Source organism: Ochotona princeps, chromosome 7 (assembly GCF_030435755.1).
Source record: "Ochotona princeps isolate mOchPri1 chromosome 7, mOchPri1.hap1, whole genome shotgun sequence".
NCBI classification, from domain to species: Eukaryota; Metazoa; Chordata; class Mammalia; order Lagomorpha; family Ochotonidae; genus Ochotona; species Ochotona princeps.
In genome coordinates this window covers 77202586-77221463 of record NC_080838.1, presented here as the reverse complement: position 1 = coordinate 77221463, position 18878 = coordinate 77202586, and the positions used below count along the sequence as shown (strand labels likewise).

Sequence of the window (18878 nt, the reverse complement as noted above, 5' to 3'; positions counted from 1 at the left end):
AGTTATGTTATTATCTCAGAAGTAACAAGTCACCTTCACGTTGCAATACGTGTGTAATGTATTCATTCAACAGCAGAAAACCAACTCCTTTCACAGCTCAGCCCACTCACTGCCCTTCTGATAATATCTTCATTGCATTAGTCCACTGCTTGTAGGTTATAGTTGCATAACCTACGAAGTCTGAACTTTATGGTACGTATTTTAAAATATGATTTTAAAAGTTATTATAGGAAGAAAGACACAATGAGTATATGCATACACTCATACACACACACTCTGAGACAGAAGTTGGGGGAGAGCAAAAGAGATTTCACATTTACAGGTTCACGCTGAAAATGCCCACAGCAATTGGTCGAAAGCCAGTAGGCTGAACTGCATCTGCCCTGTGTGTGGCAAGGACTTGTGACTTGGCCTTGATTTGCTCCTCCAAGAAGAATATGTATGATGTAGAAGCTGAACTCTGAAAGCTCCTGGGACTCACACTTGGATTGACATGAGCATTGGGACATGGCAGTGTAAAGGAAAGATCAGTACAGAATCTATACCGAAACACATTCATTTATGAGAGTTTAGATAGATTTGTGCATCCTTTCTCCTTCTGAAAGCGCAGCCATTTAAGACAGTTTAGATCGACTTGCACGTCTTTTCTCTGAATGCATAGGATATTTTTATGTAATCATTCAGCTTTTTGAACTTTGAGAAAATTTGCAGTTTATAGGTTTTAAAAAATGGTGGTTTTAATTATGATTGAGATTCTAGAAATTATGTTGATCCTAACTAAGCTTTGTGTGTTATAAAAAAATAATTGGAGGAATGATATAAAAATTTAATCATTGATATATTCATCTGTCATTGTACTTGTGAGAATTCTCCTTGGCAAAATTGTCTGATTTTCCTAAAATCGTTAAACAAATAATGATTCTGCCTCATACTGAGGGGTGGTTGATAGAAAATAAAATTGGAAGAAATCGGACTATGCAAATTGTCAAAGATGTTATTCATAACTACAAATAGTTACATAGCGATAAAACCATAAAAAGTTTTACATATATGGTAAAATTAAATAGGTGAGATCTTTTAAAAATGATTTGTCTTACTGAGGAAAATTATATTTTTTTATTAATAAATACATGATTTTAGTTTTCCTGTCAAGGATACTACTTTGACTTTCTAGTCATATGTCTGTGTCTGTGAATGAAAGCTAGGGGAGATGTGTTTTGTTATGATTTGTTTGTGGTAACTAAAAGTTTACTCAAGTGCTTTTTTTTTTTTTTTTTTTTAAGATTTACTCATTTTATTACAGCCAGACACACAGAGAGGAGGAGAGACAGAGAGGAAAATCTTCCATCCGATGATTCACTCCCCAAGTGAGCCGCAACGGGCCAATGCGCGCCGATCTGAAGCCGGGAACCCGGAACCTCTTCCGGGTCTCCCACACGGGTGCAGTGTCCCAATACATTGGGCTGTCCTCAACTGCTTTCCCAGGCCACAAGCAGGGAGCTGGATGGGAAGTGGAGCTGCCGGGATTAGAACCGGCGCCCATATGGGATCCTGGGGCTTTCAAGGCGAGGACTTTAGCTGCTAGGCCACACCGCCGGGCCCCTCAAGTGCTTTTCTTACACTTAGACTAGACGAAATAGTTTTCTAAAATATTGTTCTCCATATATTTTCTACTGTCTTACCTGTGTGCGTGGGTTCCTGATGAATCTCCTGGGCTGATTATCCTGCAGTTGGCATGATCTGGGCCCTTCTGCCCAACCAGCCACGTTGTCCCTGTACGTTCCAGCAATCTTGGAGCCCTTTGTAACCTGTGTGCTCCAGAGGTGTGAGTCGAGACAGTCATCTGATTGCCAACAACAAGCAAAGCTTTTCTTCCTTCACATTTAACGTATTGTTGCTTTAAAAGGTTAAAGAAATGCAGCACTGAACCAGGCTTTAGGCTAGAAAGTGTAGATTTTGTGAATTTCTCTGTTATTTTGTGCAGTCTTCACATTCCAATGGACTTGCATTTCTTCAGAATGGTGCAGAATACAGATAGATACTCAAAAAGAAACTCGCCGGCTTGCTTGACAGCTTTCACCAGTACTTTATTCCTTTTTTCTTATTTGGTTTAGTTTATGCATAGCAGGAATTCAGAAGGGTGGTTAATTTGCCCAGATTCCTCAGAAATCATAGTGAGATGTTAAAATATATTAAAATGGTTTGATTTATTCTTCTGCAAAGCTAATTCCCTTTGCGGTCACCTGTTTTACACTATCTTGGCATGGGGGTATCGTTTATTTTTAAAAATATCATAATTTGAAATTTGATTTACCTTCTTGGCTCAGTTGTTTGAACCTGTAAACTATTTCACATGGATTGAAATGCCAAATTCTTGTCATTCTATGAAAACAATGAAGTCTGTGTTTTGATTTCAGAATATGGAGTCATTTTTCTAGTATTTTTTTCAGCAAGTATGATTTTCACCTTGTCATGAAAGCCAGCTGCCATTAGCAATGAAATTTTAAAAGAATGTTTGAGAACTTTGACAGTCATTCATAATTCTTTGGGAGTAAAATAATTTTTTAGAGAGCACTTTTGAGGTCATGGCAGAAGTCATTACATAAAAGGATAAATTCAGTGGTTTTAAAATGGTACCTTTGTAATTAATGCAAGTTGGTGAATTATGTGTAATTATCCAGTGGTTGGGAGACTATGGGAATTCTTAAATATTATCATTCAGTTTGACATGATTTACCATTACTTTGTCTGTTCAGATACACCTTCTAGTTGGTTGTAAATTCATATGTAATTTCAAGACCGTCGTTTGTCAAGCATCCTGTGCCTGCTTTTCTTGATGTATTAATAAGAATGACAAGGAAGGGGGGAGACTACAGCCCAGCCTTAGTACACCATTTCTACATGTAAGATGTTAGCTACAGCATCTGAACACTTTGAAATCCATTGTGTTTCTTTTTACTGGAAGTCACTCATTTCATACACATTTTTTGTTCAAATATTAACTTGAAGTTACTTATCGATTTGGAGGACTTGTATGTAAGGATTTCAGGCTAGTGGACCCTGTCGTACTGCTTCTCCCCTTTGTTTTTAGGGTGTTTTCACTTTCACTATTTAGACCTATCCCTGGGCTTTGGGAACAATGGGGTAATCTTGGCTGGAACAGAATGTGGTAGAATGTGGGAGAATTAACTCAGGGAGGACCAGGAGATGTCTGGTCGTTATGTGTCACCTACAGTATAAAGAGATTTTGCAAGGAGAAAATTTGCTCTTTTTGTTTTCTGTGTGTTTGATGTCACCAAGCTTAGACCTGCCGTCTAAGATCTTTTTATTTCATCAAAGAAAAGTTTTTGATCTAATTATGTAAAAGCAGGCTTTGAACAAATCTGTAACAGAAGGCCGTGCTAGCAGTAGGTTTAGTTTGGGGCCTTCCTGTGTCCTTAATAAAACTTCCTAAAAGAAGGCGTTCCTGTAAGGCTGTGGCCCTGTACTTGGGTCATCACCTCCAATTTCTCTTTAATTTTTTTTTTTTTGTGGGGATGGGAATATGGTTCAGGTGCAGAAGTACTGCCCATTCAGCAAATACTGTTCTGAAATTACCAGCAAACTCCCTTAGGTATCACTAGCTGGAACTAGGTCATGTAGTCATCCCTAGATAGAAGGCTTTCTGGTAAATACATGTGAGAGTTCTTCAGTGCCTGTAGTATGCTCTGCAGCGGGTACAATGTTTTGAGACTAGTTCTCTGGCCAGACTATCTGTGTCTTCCACAGTTGTGGTAAAGAAAAGTCTATTCCCTTTTGTTTGGTGGGGAGGCACCTAGGTAAGGGGGCTTTTACTGGAAATTTTGCTTTCAGATCCACTTTGGTGGTTTAGTTCTTATACTTTGTACAAGTCCAAATTGTTTAGCATTGTCATTTAAGTCACATGAAATATAACTGGATGTGCTGAATTTGTTATCTGGCTACACTTCTTCAGCCAGGACAGTAATGTGAATCAGGATGTTCTAAATAATTAGTACTGCAAAAATAGTGTATACACACATGAGAATATGAATATGTCCACATATTGAGTATTAGATGCCCAGACAAACAAGTTTTAACATGGTATTTTAATTTTAACATTATTATTATTTTAGTTTGCATTTGTTTGCACTCTCATGTGTGGCACACTTGAAATCCAGGAATTCCCAGCAGGCTCTCTCTGTTATATTTCCTGATTACCATCATGTGTCCTTCGACAGGTGCTAAGAGGCACTACTGACCGTTTCCATCTGCTTTCTGCTTTCAGTGTAATTTCTTGCTATGAAACGTTTCAGGTGTATTTTTAGCCATAGACCCTGCCAGGCTTTTCTCAGCAGTCAGCTTGAGTTTATCACTATCATTCTCTTTTTCTCACTTTCTATCTAATTAATAACATTATTGGGTGTAACACACTTAGTATGACATAAAGAGTTTCTTCTTTTTTAAAAACTGGTCACTTCCAGCATTTGAAGAGGCTTAATTGCTGCATGCAAGATCCTAGGACTACACAGTCCAGCAGCAAGTATCTTTATGGCCTACTCAGGCGTCATAACACAGCCAGGGACCCGTTTCTAGTTAAGTTCTAGCGTAACAGGTTTTGGCTTATTGCCATCAGAATTAGATATTGCTACCCCACCCCCAAAGTTTTAGCTGTACAAATCTTTGAATGTTCCTGAACTGAAAATCTTGATATGATTCTGCTGCCTTTAGTCAGGTCGGGTAACATGGACAGGCACATTTAGTACATCTGGTGGGTGATCACCGGGAGCAAACTTCTGCCGGATTCATGGCTTAGCACCTCATGAGCTGTGTGACACTGGGCGGCTTGTCTACCTCCTGTTGCTGGAGGTACTTTTTTCTAAAGTGGATCAAGCGAAGTTATCCAGGTGAACACTTACCGTCGTGCTTGTAGTGTGCTAAGCAGCTAGTGCCTGTTCACACCTGTAACCATGGGGTGATAATTCTTGCCAAAGAGCTACTTCAAGTACATTGTGTAGACTGGAAAGCAACAAAGCTCCTTTCTTATGGCACATTTTAATTTCATGGTTTGTTTATGTTTTAGAATATTATAGGTTCATTGTGTCCCCAGGTAGCAGCCAAAGAGAAGTCCAAATGAATGATGCTTTAAAAATACCAATGCTAAATTTCTTAGCAGTGGAAAACTACCTTTCTTTTAATTCGACATGATCATCTGTGAAAAATGCTAGTGTTGACTGAAACGAGGAATTGAAAATTGATGAAAGAGAAATTAGTATTGCCTATGTTACATGACTCCTAAGTTAACACTTTGGTAAATTTATTTTGAATTTTATAGTCCTAACATTTTCCTTTGAAGACTTATTTATTTTCATTACAAAGTCAGATATGCAGAGAGAAGGAGAGACAGAGAGGAAGATCTTCCGTCCATTGATTCACTCTCCAAGTGATCGCAATAGCCGGTGTTGCGCCGATCCAAAGCTGGGAACCAGGAACCTCTTCCGGGTCTCCCATGCAGGTACAGGGCCACAAGCAGGGAGTTTGATGGGAAGTGGAGCTGCCGGGATTAGAACCAGCACCCATATGGGATCCCGGGGCGTTCAAGGCGAGGACTTTAGCCACTAGGCCACTGTGCCAGGCCCTATAGTCCTAATATTTTACCTAGTTCATTATCCATATTCATTTACCAGTTGAATACCACTTGCCTGAAATGACTGAGATTTGAAGCACCTAATTTTGAAGTTTTATAAAAATAATAGAATAATTTTAGTGAATATTCCAAACTCAAAAACTGGAAAGAATTTCAGATGTTTTAAAGATTTATTTTATTTTTATTTGAAAGTCAGATTTACAGAGAGGATGAGAGACACAGAGAAAGATCTGCCATTTGCTGGTTCACTCCCCAGGTAGTTGCAGCCATTTGAACTGAGCTAATCCAAAGCCAGGAGCCAGCAACTTCCTCCAGGTCTCTTATGTGGCTGCAGGGTTCCAAGGCTTTTTACTGTCCTCGACTGCTTTTTTCCAAGCCACAAGCAGGGTACAGAAAGGGAAGTGGAGCAACCAGGAAACGAACTGATGCCCTTATGGGATCCCGGCGATGCAAGGCAAGGACTTCAGCCACTAGGCTATTGTGCTGGGTCCAAGAATTTCAGATTTTAGAACATTTGAATTTCAAACATTTTTTTTTAAGTTTTGTGTATTAATTTGAAAGGTAGAATTACACAGAGAAAAGGTAAAAGAGAGAGAGCGAGAGATTGTCAACACAGTAGTTTACTCCCCAAATGGCCACATGGAGGCCAGCCCAAAGCCAGGAGTCGTGAGATTCAGCTGAGTTGGCCAGACAGATCCAGGGTCCCAAGGACTTGGGTCATTGTCCACCATCTTCGCAGGCACATTGGCAGGGTGCTGGACCTGTAGCTTGGACTGCAGTAGATGATGCTTACCTGGGACGCAGGTGTCACAGGTGGCATTTTAACCTGTTGTACCACAATTCAGAGTGTTTGATTAGGGGTGGTCAACCTGTGTATCCATGTATGTCTGTATCTATCTTTCTATAGTGTGTATGTGTGTGTGTAAATGAAGGTTTGGATTAATGCTGAAGAGGCCAGAAACTTGTTGTAGAACAATGACTACTTACTTTAAAATCATTTTTGCATGTGTAGACATTGGTACCTGTTGATATAGAACTCAAATATGCAGACATTTATTGTAAAAATTGTATAATGTTCATTTTCATATTTAGATGTATATGTTGTTTCTGTTCATCTAATCTGAGTTCTTCATGCTTAGTCTTTGTTTTATGGCTAATATCATCACCGCTTTTCTTTGTTGAAAGTGTCAGTTTCAAGCAATATTTTTCCAAATGGCACTTTTAGTCACTATTAGAAAGAAGGAGAAAATATAGCACTTATTAGACCAGAGCAAATGAGTGGAAAACAGTGCCTTTTTAGTGTCCATCGACTAATGTAAAATTTATGGGGTAAAAGATACATAGCTATAATTAATCCTAAAGTCAGTTTGAACTTCAGTAAGTGTAGCCTACATGGGTAAAATGCCAGCGCGGTGGCCGTGTTCATATCCGAGTACCTAGATCTGACTTCTGATGTTGGCTCCTGGTTCTAGATCCCTGCTAAGCAGCATTTTGAGAGGCAGTGACAATGGCTCGAGTAATGCGAGTGTGCCACTCGTGTGGGAGACCCGCATCGAATTCCCGTCTTTGGCCCCTCAGTTGTTGTGGACATTTGGAGAGCAGAATAGAGAATGTGCATGTTTGTCTATCTCTGTTTCTCAGGAATTTTTTCTTTAATAGAGTAGGTACTGTTTCTCAGGATCCTAAATTAATTTGATAAATATACCGACATTTAGTCTTATGGAAACTTGCTCATTTTCCATTACAGTTGCAGCATCAAACGTTCTGAGAAATACTCGTGTTTGTCTGTTTCATTGACAAAGTATTCTGCACTTGATGGCAAAGGACGTGTAGTAAATTGGAGCAATTCGTGGAAACTTCGACGGAATAGGGCAGCATTAGTTCAGAGGAAAGCTACTCCGAGCATCTGGGACTCAGATTCCTGTTTCCCTGCATCTAGAGCCAGCTCAATGTATGCAGTTATCTTTACTTCATACAGAAGCACGATAGTGTGTGTGTATATGTCCTCTTTTTCTCTATTTTATAACTTTTTTTGTCTTGCCAATGTTAACACGTGCCATTCCTGAAGATGCCTTACATTTAATGCATTGTTTTATTAGCCTGAACAGCATAGTGGCAGAGCAAAATTCCTTGCAGCTTTTCTTTGTGAATACCAAAGATAGGATACCCGGAGTCAAGGAGAGAAAATGCTGAAAGCTGTGAGGTAGCTGGAAGGCAGGAGATCATTAGGGGACCAAAGTAAACATCAAAGACATGTTTTATGTTCTCTGTGATGCTTGTTCTTGAAACATTCCCTTTCCTTCTTTTGCATCGTTGGCAAGGCAAATAGCGCCTTCTTGACCAACAAACTGAGGATCGTTTTTGAAAAACCTGTACCTGAGTGTCTTGCTTCTACCTTCTGACCTGTGATTTCCTAAGAATCCTTGTCCAATTTGAATCCCCAGAGAAACAGCGAAGGCAGTTTCTGATGGTTTGGCTTCCTCATCGGCTGCTTCCTCTGTTTGGTTCCACCCACAATTACTTGCCAAGCCTTGGGTTGGGAAGCGAATAGTGGTGATGGAGTGAGATCCATTAAATAGCAACTGGAATACTATGAAGTGGAAATGACCCACGCCAGGCCCAAGCACAGGTTGTGTTGAGAGGAGAGAACCATGGAGTTGCTGTATTAGAAGCAAGAGTGCAGGTACCAGAGAGTAGAGTTGAGCTCCCCACTTTCCCTGGCTGGGGCACATGGATAAAGATCTGCCTGCAGCTTGGTTTCTGTTAGGCTTATCTTAAATGTGATTATGGAAAGCAGCAGCCTTGATTCCACTTGCAAACATGGTAGATTTAAAGCAGTTGTTCAGGCAATTTCAAAATAGATGTGGTTTTGTGTCTTTTCAAAGATATTAATCTTGTATCCTTCTCGATAAGTGGAAATATATAACCAACTGAAGTACTCAAAATTCAGATTGATGGCTGGGGCTAGCTGTTATGATGTTACACTGTTGTGCCAAATATAGTGTTAGGAAATGCTTTACCTGAGTTTTCTACATCATAACTGCATTTCTTAATACAGTAATAAACTTGGGTAGGAATATTCTGCTGAGTGCTCCATTTGTTACTACCTAGGAGAAAGTTAATGAATGGAGGAACATATTATTGGGTAATATTTTTTAAAATTTTATTTTATGATACAGTTCTATAGGCTCTGGGTTTTCCCACCACCCCCCTCCCCAACCCTCCCCATACTGAATTTCCCTCTAGTATTGTAATGGGTGGTCTTTCATGAACAGTCATTAGTCCATCATTCTGCTGTTGAACTGTTTCTTGACGCTGTAGGCATGGACAATGTCAGAGAGTTCAGCATCCTACTGTCAAGATATTTTCAGCGGTTTCACTTGAGTCCATCTTTGGTCTGGAGACAAAGCTGCATACCGTACTGTGTCTCCACATCTGGACATGTCAGTCTCCTCTTCTGCACTTTGATTATACATTCCCTAAATACAGAGCCAGAAAACACAATCCACAACAGGGACAAAAACAGAAAATGTACTCAACATGAAGTTAAACAACATGCTACAGAGTGACCAATGTGTCGCGAAAGTGATGAAAAAGAACATGAGAAACTTTCTTACAGAATTGATGTTACTGCATGACGCATGTAGCATTGAAGGATGACAATAAAAACAAAAATGACAATAACAACAAGAATATTAATGCCCATGAGCTATAGCAAAACAGTGTTGAAAGGGGCATTTGGAATATCAGCTGCTTATGAACAATCAAAATCTCTCATATGTATGATATAAAAATGAATCACAAGGAGGTATTGATTTTTTTATAAGCTAAATTAATTATAAGAGTTAAAAGTAATTCAGACCTGGCAAGTTTTGGAACACTAAAGAAGGAACGATTAACAAGTGTGTGTTTGACTTTCAATCTCTGCTCTGACCTTAACTGTGCCATATAGACCAAGTCCCTGATTGCTCTGCTGGTTTCTAGAATGCATTATGGCAATTGATAGTGTATCAATTTAATTGGAAAGATATTAGTTACCTTAATGATACTTACGATAGTGAATTTTTTAAAGAAAATTCTTCTCAATTTTCTGTTTTCTTCTATTGCTCTCAATTTTCTTCTATTGACTTGTTCACAAGCCAAATGCCTGCGGTAGAGGTGTGGTGGAATCCAGGAGCCAGGAATTTAATCCAGGTCTCCTGAATAAGATGATTGCTTGGGGAATCATCTCCTGTCTTCCCAGATGCAGTAGCAGGTAGTTTGATTGGAGGTGGGTGCTGGCCCCCAGTGTGCCATCATCCCGGTCCATATGGTAAACTTCTTACCTTATCATTGAAGAGTTTTACTATGTTGGTTGCCATTTTCATGGAGGTGTATCAGTGCTCTGTAAAGATGGGAGTTAGTTTCTTTGCTCTTGTGTGTACTAATTATTAGTCCTTTGCTTAATACTTATGGGAAGCTGAGTTTTCAATCTAGCTGGTTTTCAAGTTAAATTTTGCATACATATACATATAGTGACTAGAAAGCAAATAAAAGGTACCAAAAATTTTATAATTGCACAAATTGATATTTACTATGATTTACTTCAATCTGGTATCTTATCTCACCCAGTTTCTTATTAAGCAGTTGTTCTCTAGGTAATGTCATAGGAATTTAAAGAACTAAGTCCCATTGAAGTATTGACAATAATCCCTTTTACTGCATATGATATGTTTTAATATCTGCATTTCTGCGGTTTCTCATTTCAGGTGCATTTCTTTTGGTGTCTGTGTAGTATGCCTGGGTATAATTGATATGTGCAGTGCAGGAATGATGTTGCAAGCGTGCTATTTTTTTTTTTTTTTGGTGAGAAACAAAGATAAAGGTGCCTTCCTGGCACTTTCAGCCGCTGTGCCAATGTGCATGATGCGGGAAACTACTCCGTAGTACATGACAAATCAGAGCCAGCACTTGACATGTTAGGAGGGACAAGAAGTGAATGGAACCAAAGGCAGAGTGACTCTTGGCTGAGAATGAAAGTCTCAGGTGAGCTGCACATCCCCGGGTGGAACAGAGACACACTTATTGCCCCTTCATGGACGATGTCTGCCGAACTAGGCACGAGGGAGTCTTTGAGAGCCTGCTGAACCTTTCAGGGCATTTGTAAATTCAGTAGCTCTGTTATAGAAAAACCAGCAGTTGGGAGTTATTGGCTTGCCTTATATTTTAATAGATAAATTGTTTAAGGATTTAAAATCCATCCAGAGTAAGGATGAAAGATACTGCATTAGAATTGGAGGATTTATTTGGTCTGTATTTCCCAGAAAACCAAAGATTGCTTTGTGTCAAAGTACAGTGTCTTGAGAAAATGTAAATAGCAAAAGGCTTTATGTGAGACTGTATTTGGAAATGAAGATTCTCATATTTCCAAAATATATTATCATTGCAAGATATGTTTTGTGTGCCTTTATTCCTGAATGTAAGAGATTTATACAAAATAAAACACTCTTAATTATGTTTGTATTACTTGATGAAAGTAACAACTGTGAAATATATAATGGTATTTTCATTCTTTGATTCATTGTTTTAAGGTTATGTTAAGTATATTTTATGTAAGTAAAGCCTAGGTATGATGTGCTTGACCTGCCTCCTGTCCTTCAAAGGGTCAGATTACTGTTCATTGCAGTTGATTGTCTCTCTTACTACTCCATAAGTAACTTTGAACAAAAACAAAATCACGTAAATGTTCAACACATTAATTCCTAAATGTGAGGGCTCTCCGAACTTTTTTGTACCAAGGTAAATTTACCTTTTAATTCAGTTTTTTGAAAAACCATGTTGAAGTCCCTTATATAACATTAGCATTATCATTTCTGTCATAATAAGGGCAATGAGTCTTTTTTCTTTAGTCTGGTAATTGTAATTTTCTGTTTTATAGGTAATTTTATTTTAAAGCTGTGCTGTTTCCTGGATTGAATAATTCTGGTCTCTAAGTGGCTTTTTTGAGAATCATTCCTATGTGGGTCCCAGAAACTTGTTTGACATGGGATGTGTGTGTGTGTGTATGTGTGTGTGTCTCCTGTGAATTCCTCTGGATAGATGACCACCCAATCCAGTTATGAGTTTGGCCAGATGCCTCGCATTGTATGTGCTGCATTGCAGATTTCAGGCTTTGTCAGGAAATGGAGAGTAATTTCCCCCTTATCTGTAGTTTTGCTTTCTGTGATTGCTGTCAGCGAGGCATGAGTACTGAGTTGGCGATTTGGATAGGCCAAAGAGGAGCCATTAGGTGCTTGCTTTCAGTTAAAAGACGAAGGTTCTCCACTGAAAAAGGAAGAGAAAATTTTATGCTGAGATTGCTAAAATCTATGCTAATGATGAATCCCTTATCCATGACATTGTGAAGAAGGAAGAATAAATTCATGCTAATGTTGCTGTCTCAGTGCAAACTGCAAAAATGAGGGCTGCTTAGTTAAGATGGAAAAGCTATTCCATCTGTGGGCAGGGTATGAACGGAAATCTGTCTGAATGGTGGTTATGAAGTGTGTCAGAGAGCATTGCACCCAGACCAAGACTTTAGCAAATGCTTTTCTGAAATGAGTGACACAGAGCTATTTAGTGCAGCATAGGAGATTTATACAAAATAAAGAGTTGATTTGGATAGAAAAACAAAATTTACTAGATCCGCAGCCTGTCAATGGGAAATACACTGCTATATTTCTTGCGGGGTCGAAGAAGCTGATTTGAGAGAGTTTAGTGCCGTGTGAACCAAGTCTTCAGTTGTGAAGAAACCACGCTGCTCTGGGAGAAGATGGCAGAATCTACCTTCTTAAACTGGAGACACACTGGCCCAGTGCAGTGGCTCAATAGCTAAATCTTCACCTAGCAAACTCCAGGACCCCATATGGGCACCAGTTCATGTCCCAGCTGCTCCACTTCCCATCCAGTTCCCTGCTTATGGCCTGGGAAAGCAATACAGAATGGCCCAAAGCCATGGAACCCTGTACCTGCATGGCAGACCCAGAAGGAGCTCCTGGCTTCAGATCATCTTGGCTCCTGCTGCAACCACTTAGGAAGTGAACCAGCAGATGGAAGATCCTCCTCTCTCTTTCTGTCTCTCTCTCTTCTTGTAAATCTGATCTGCCTTTCCAGTAAAAATAAATATACCTAAATAGAGATACTCGGTCATAGAAGGGAGAAGGATGACTTAACTCTGGTGTATGATAGTGGTACAAGGGATAAGCTATAGCATCATACTATACATGATGAAGAGCCATGGTCCTTTCAGAAGAAACCAAAAAAAGTGTATTTTTATGTTCTGGCCATACAATCAGAAAGCATAGTGATTACTTATGAATGGTTTCTGCATTGCTTTTTCCCAGAAGTAGAAAAAATGCTTGGGATTTCAGTTCCTAATACTAATAGAGTGCTATAAGAGTTCTATAAGAGTCTGTTTGATGTAAATGATCATGTACATGTATTTTTACTGGCAGCCTCAGTGTTGCAGCCGTTTATCCATGGTGTTGTTTTAGTTTATCTTGGCCACGCATACCTGCTCAATCTTTAATCGCATCCGATCAGCAATTGATGTGGACTGATCTGGACATCGCGCAGTGTTGAAAATGAAAGACTGTTGCCACAGCTCATCTGCACTGCCATGGAAGAATTAAAGTCAGAAACTAAAAATGTACGCGGGAAGAGCTTGAGAGTGAAATTATGAACGATTTTAAGGCTTCCTGGGGATCCATGGAAGAATTAGAACAATCACAGCAGGACACGTGGGAGAAGCGGGATTGCTGACGTGTGTGAGGAGGAGGAGGGTAAGCATGTGAAGGCCTTGGAGAAGGGGCAGCAGTAGAGGAATCGGACAAACTTGCTGAGTCTTCCAGGACATGTATATATCTGTATGCACACATATGTGAAACAGAACATTGTGGACATTCCTGGAACTTTTGATGTGCTCTGGATTGCAAGGTGTTAAACTGTTTTTGATTGTATGGGATGAAATAAGGGAATTTGATTCACAGATAGAATCCGACATTTTTGATTGTATCGGATGAAATAAGGGAATTTGATTCACAGGTAGAATCCAACATTAAAATCACCCGTTGGGATCACCGAAACGTTATGACTTCTGACACACTTGGAAAAATTTAACCGAAGCTGGCAATTGTTTTTCAGTTCCGTGTTCTTTCTGAAACCTGACATCTGACCACTGGCCTCTTCATGGCTTGATAGTCCAGGACCTCTGGAAGCAGCCGATGCTCCCTCTGACGTGTGGTTGGAAGGCCTGCAGTGGCCTGTGTTCTTTCCTAATGCCTGATCCATTCACCCCCTTTATCTCCTGTCATACACGCGCTCATGGGACATCAGACCCGCAAGGAGAAGGTGTAGACAGCCTAGCAAGGATTCCGAGACAGTGTTGATCCAGGTACCTTGTGCTGCAGTGTGGTGTCGTCACTGTCACTTTGTCATGTTTTTTGCTTTCAACCCCTTGCTTTCTAAATGAAGATCTCCTACGTCAGAATGTGGTGGGAAAGCATGGTTTATTTTTGCGGTGTCAGTGCTCCGTTGGCCTCTTGGAACATTTCTTTCCCTAGAAAAGGGAGAGTCCATATATTCTTCCATGAACTCTAGGGAAAGCGAAAGCACTGAGAAACCTGCCTTATTCTTTATCTTAAATGTCTGGAGTTTTAAGCTGTTATTCATAAAGTAAGATTGATTTTATCATCTTACTTCTTTTTTTTACTTGAAGCCGATGTTTCCGTTGGAGTTGCAAGCTATGCTGGAGAAATAAATGTAAGGCTTTTCAATAAAACTGGACTCGCCAATCTCTTTAAAGAATGTAGCTTCTGTCATTTCTGATGTGGTGTTTGTTATCTCAGCAGCCTTGTGAGAGCTAAGTAATGACTCTGCCGGGTGGTACCTGGGGCCGTTCTGTGACCAGCGGCTCCATGAGGAGTGGCCAGTGTTATGTATGGCTTTTGGGTTTGCCAAGCTGTCTGCCGCATGTTTGCGTGTATAAGCTTATCTAATTCTCCACGTGTCAGTTCTGTAAGGAAACTTGACATATTGTAACAGATCCTCAAGGCTACACGCAAGTATTTAAACTGGGGAGTTCTCTCTTTCATGACTTATGTTTTGCTACAGATTAATTTGGATTTCCTTTAATTATTTTTCTGTTTATGTAGATGTTGCTTAAGTGCTCTTGTTTCTGTCTGCTTTTGCCCCCTCCACCAAGGGCCTGAAGATGTAACCTGCAGGAAAATACGCTTAGAGCATTAGGGAGTGGAATCAGATTAATTGCATTTATGCCACCTTAGCCAGCCTACATTGTGATCCTTCTACTTGGGCACCCAAGCTGTTTGCTCCATTGTGCTGGTACAGATAACCCTTAATTCCACTGCATCCTGGTTTGGAATCATTTCCTTGAAACAAAAGCCTTTGAGTCTTCTTTTGTTGCTGAGAACAAATGGTTAGATTTGCAGCACTGTAGTTACTTTTGTTATTCACAAATTCCAGAGCCCTTCAAAATTTATCATTCACATTCTCTGCTTTGCACACCATCAGTCATTATGTCAGCAGCTGCCCAGAGCCACGCTTCCATTCATTCAGCCAAATAATTATGACCAAGGCAACCACGGCTCCATTAAAAATAATAATAAAATCAAATCCTTGAAGATCAGAGTTCTTCACTTCTGTAGCTAAGAATTAATTAATGCGTTTAGTGGAAATCCCACTGTATATTTTGATGTGTGCGGAAAACCAATATCTGTGTTGAAAATTAAATTGGTGAGATTGATATGCTTTAATAATAGAAAATGTTATAAAGGGCTTTATGTCCAAATAAGGAAGTTGAAATGATTTATTACGTTCAACTGTAAGTTAGACAGCTGTCAGATTTTGCCCTTGTGATGTAGTGAGAGAGCAATCAAAAATTATAGTCATTTGGGTAATTTGAAACCTTGAAATACCTTTAGTATGAAGTATCACAATTATGGTTTTATATATTCAATTGTTTGATATGTGATTAAGTTGGAAAATGATTATTCGACATTGGAATTTGCCTTTCCTTCCCTCTTTCTCCCTCCTCATACACCCCCCTCTTTGCTGTGCCACGTCGCTTGTGTCCTTTGGTGACATGTTACTGCTGAGACACTGGAATAGCATCTTCTCTGGTATAGTGGAAGCAGGTGGCTCATTCATGGACCATTTTTTTTTAAAGACTTATTTTCATTACAAAGTCAGATATACTGAGAGGAGGAGAGATAGAGAGGAAGTGGAGCTGCCGGGATTAGAACCAGCGGCCATATGGGATCAAGGCGAGGACCTTAGCCACTAGGCTGTGCTGCCAAGCCCCATTCATGTACCATTTTAGAGCGGCTGCTACAGAGATAACTTGTTTGTGCACTGTCCAGTTCCCGTTATTTTACATGTTTTTCCTCAAGTTGTCCTCCCTAGATCCTTAAATGAAGGCCCTTATTTTAAGAATAAAGGAAACAAAATGCACTTGCTGAAACAGATGATCAGATACCTGGTGATTTGCTTGAAGTTACATGAACTTAGGGTATCAGTGCATGTGCAATGTTGCTGCCTTCCACTGAGCAGGTCACAGCTTCGAAAAGTTACGCTTCACATCCCCAATTAGTCCGTTGAAGCAACCTTAGAATTTTGTATGAATTTAAATTCATTTTCATATGAAAAACTAATGCTTTATGCTAGGTGACTTTAGATTTATATGGATTTACATAACTCTTCTTGAACACTCATGTTGTTCATTTCATCAGTAATTGGCAAAAGCTCAATGTTTAATATAATGTCTTAGCGTATCTATACAATTTAAGATGGTTGCTTCTGTGATAACCAAGAAAATTTATGGATTTGTGAGAGTATGATGCATTCACTATTTGTTATTATTATCATATGGTATCTTTAAAGTTTTTGTTTTTAGAAAGATTTACTTTTGAAAGATTCATATTTGAAAGATTTTTTTTTTTAAAGATTTATTTTATTTTCATTACAAAGTCAGATATACTGAGAGGAGGAGAGATAGAGAGGAAGTGGAGCCGCCGGGATTAGAACCAGCGGCCATATGGGATCAAGGCGAGGACCTTAGCCACTAGGCCACACTGCCGAGCCCCATATTTGAAAGATTTTGAGAGAAAGAGAGAATAAGAATTTTCCTAATGACGGAGCCTGGGTCAGGCCAAAGCCAGGAGCCAGGAGCCAGGAGCTTCTTCTGAGTTTTCTACATAGGTGCAGGGAGCCAGGCACTTGGGCCATCTTCTGCTGCTGTTCTCAGGTCATCGGTACTGGCACCCAAATTGGATGCTAGCTATCCACATTGTGCCACAACAATCAACTTAGCACAGTATCTCATCTATCATGCGTTGTGGGGATCCAGTTTTCTTTTTTCATTCAAAAATAGTAAGCCTCTGGAAAACGGATGTTGGTGAAATTTTTGAGATTACATTCAATTTAGGTTTTTCAGGGGGTTACTGGGTCATTTTCATTGTCCTCTGGTATTTCTTTGCATTGGTGTTTGACAGCGTCTGTTCACTGAGTAACTATTTTGCATGTTCAGTGACCCGCATACCTCTATATGATGCCATTTTGTTAATGCCAGGACCTGTATTTAGTTCTTCAATACAGATGTGTCTAAAGGGTTACTTATCCTTGGCATTTGCTTAAAAATCTGCCAAATCACCATACGTGTTCTAAGTGCATATACCTTTCACATAAATCTGATACAGGATTAATATGCAACTGGCATGGGACAGCCTAATGAACACCACATTTAATGTATGATCTATTTCTGGAACAAATTATACAGGAAAATTGCAGAGTGCATGAATTACGTAGCCCTTATAAATCCTTTAGATTGCTCTGACTTAGATAAAGGGGTAGCGTGGCAAAGTCTGTGACCCACTTGAGGGTGGATGAGAGCAAGGTAGTGAACCTGTGAGAGGTCCAGCCATTTAGGCGAGGATGCTCAGAAAATTATTCTAAAGGTTGAGTACACATGTGACAGGTCTCTTGGCTTAATGCTGAATTCCTGGGTGAGTGAGACATCCCACAGTGGTCTCACCATGTGACTGTCAAGGCTAAGTTCAGACATCACAGCTCTTGCACGCTTGTTCTAATGCTTAAGCGTGCATTCTTTGAGTTCTAAAGGGGAGTGAACAGGCATTTGAACTGCACATCATTAGGTCTGATGTAAACTAAGTTGGGGCTAAACCAACACAAAAAATAGTAATAACTTTATTGGTAGATACTGGTCTTCTCTTAAAAAAAGTTCACCAACCTAGCCATGTACTTCTCTTTTTTGTCAAATGAAGAGAAATATTAGCTAGCACAAGAAGACTTTTTATATAATATTTATCTATCTTGGCATAACGCGTTCTTTGAAGAATTGTGGACACTTTTTGAAAAAGCCTTTTCACAGGAACACATTAACTGCCAGGAAATTTTGCCAAACAGATTTTTAAGGGCAAAATCAGGCTATCCTAACTGTCCAAATGTTTTCTCACGTTTCAAACAAGCAGCTGCTGGGACCTCCTGCCAGCAGTAAACCTTTTCAGGCAGCCCCGGAGCAGCTGCCAGTCTTGTGTCAATATTTTAATACACTCCGAACCATCTTCACTCCTGTCAGAAATGTCCTTGTCGCCAGCTTGCACATGCCCCTTTCTGAAGCTTTACCTCCTTTTATTCCCCTAGTGGTGAAATAGCCAGAAAAACATCTTGAGAAAGATTTCCTCCAAAGAGGAGTAAAAAGAAATGTCAGTTTTGTCTGCTGATGAAGACAAATCTGAAATAACAATAACAACGAAAAAATTAAGCAAATGAATGAACATTCTGATTGAAGAATTTGTGGTGCTTATTGCTGGAAATTTTTTGGTTCATTTTTTCTTTTCCTAATACTGAAAGCCCAGAATTTGACCATCAGAATCTTACAAAGATTGGGAAAAGTACAAAAAAGATGCATAAGATAAAAGATGCATGGATTATAGTTAGAAGATAATGTGATTTTCAAAAATCAAGGTGCTGGAATTAGTGCGATTAATGCAAATAGAGCAATAGCTTTAATTAATCATCTTGGAAAACTACATTCATTCTGATGAGGTTATTACTGAATCATTTTTGGAACTTCTCATTGCAATTGACTTTATAATGAGTAATTGATGAAAAAAAGTGGGTTCCACTGTTTTGCCAAGTACTGTGAACTATCTTGTTGCGTTATTGTATTCATCAGGCT

The 18878-nt window shown here is 39.5% G+C and overlaps 1 protein-coding gene across 4 annotated transcripts in view; it reads left to right on the top strand.

Moving 5' to 3' along the window:
- ADGRL3 (adhesion G protein-coupled receptor L3) overlaps nucleotides 1-18878 on the top strand; it is a 780978-nt gene that overhangs the window by 84521 nt on the left and 677579 nt on the right. The gene's annotated exons all lie outside the window — the stretch shown is intronic.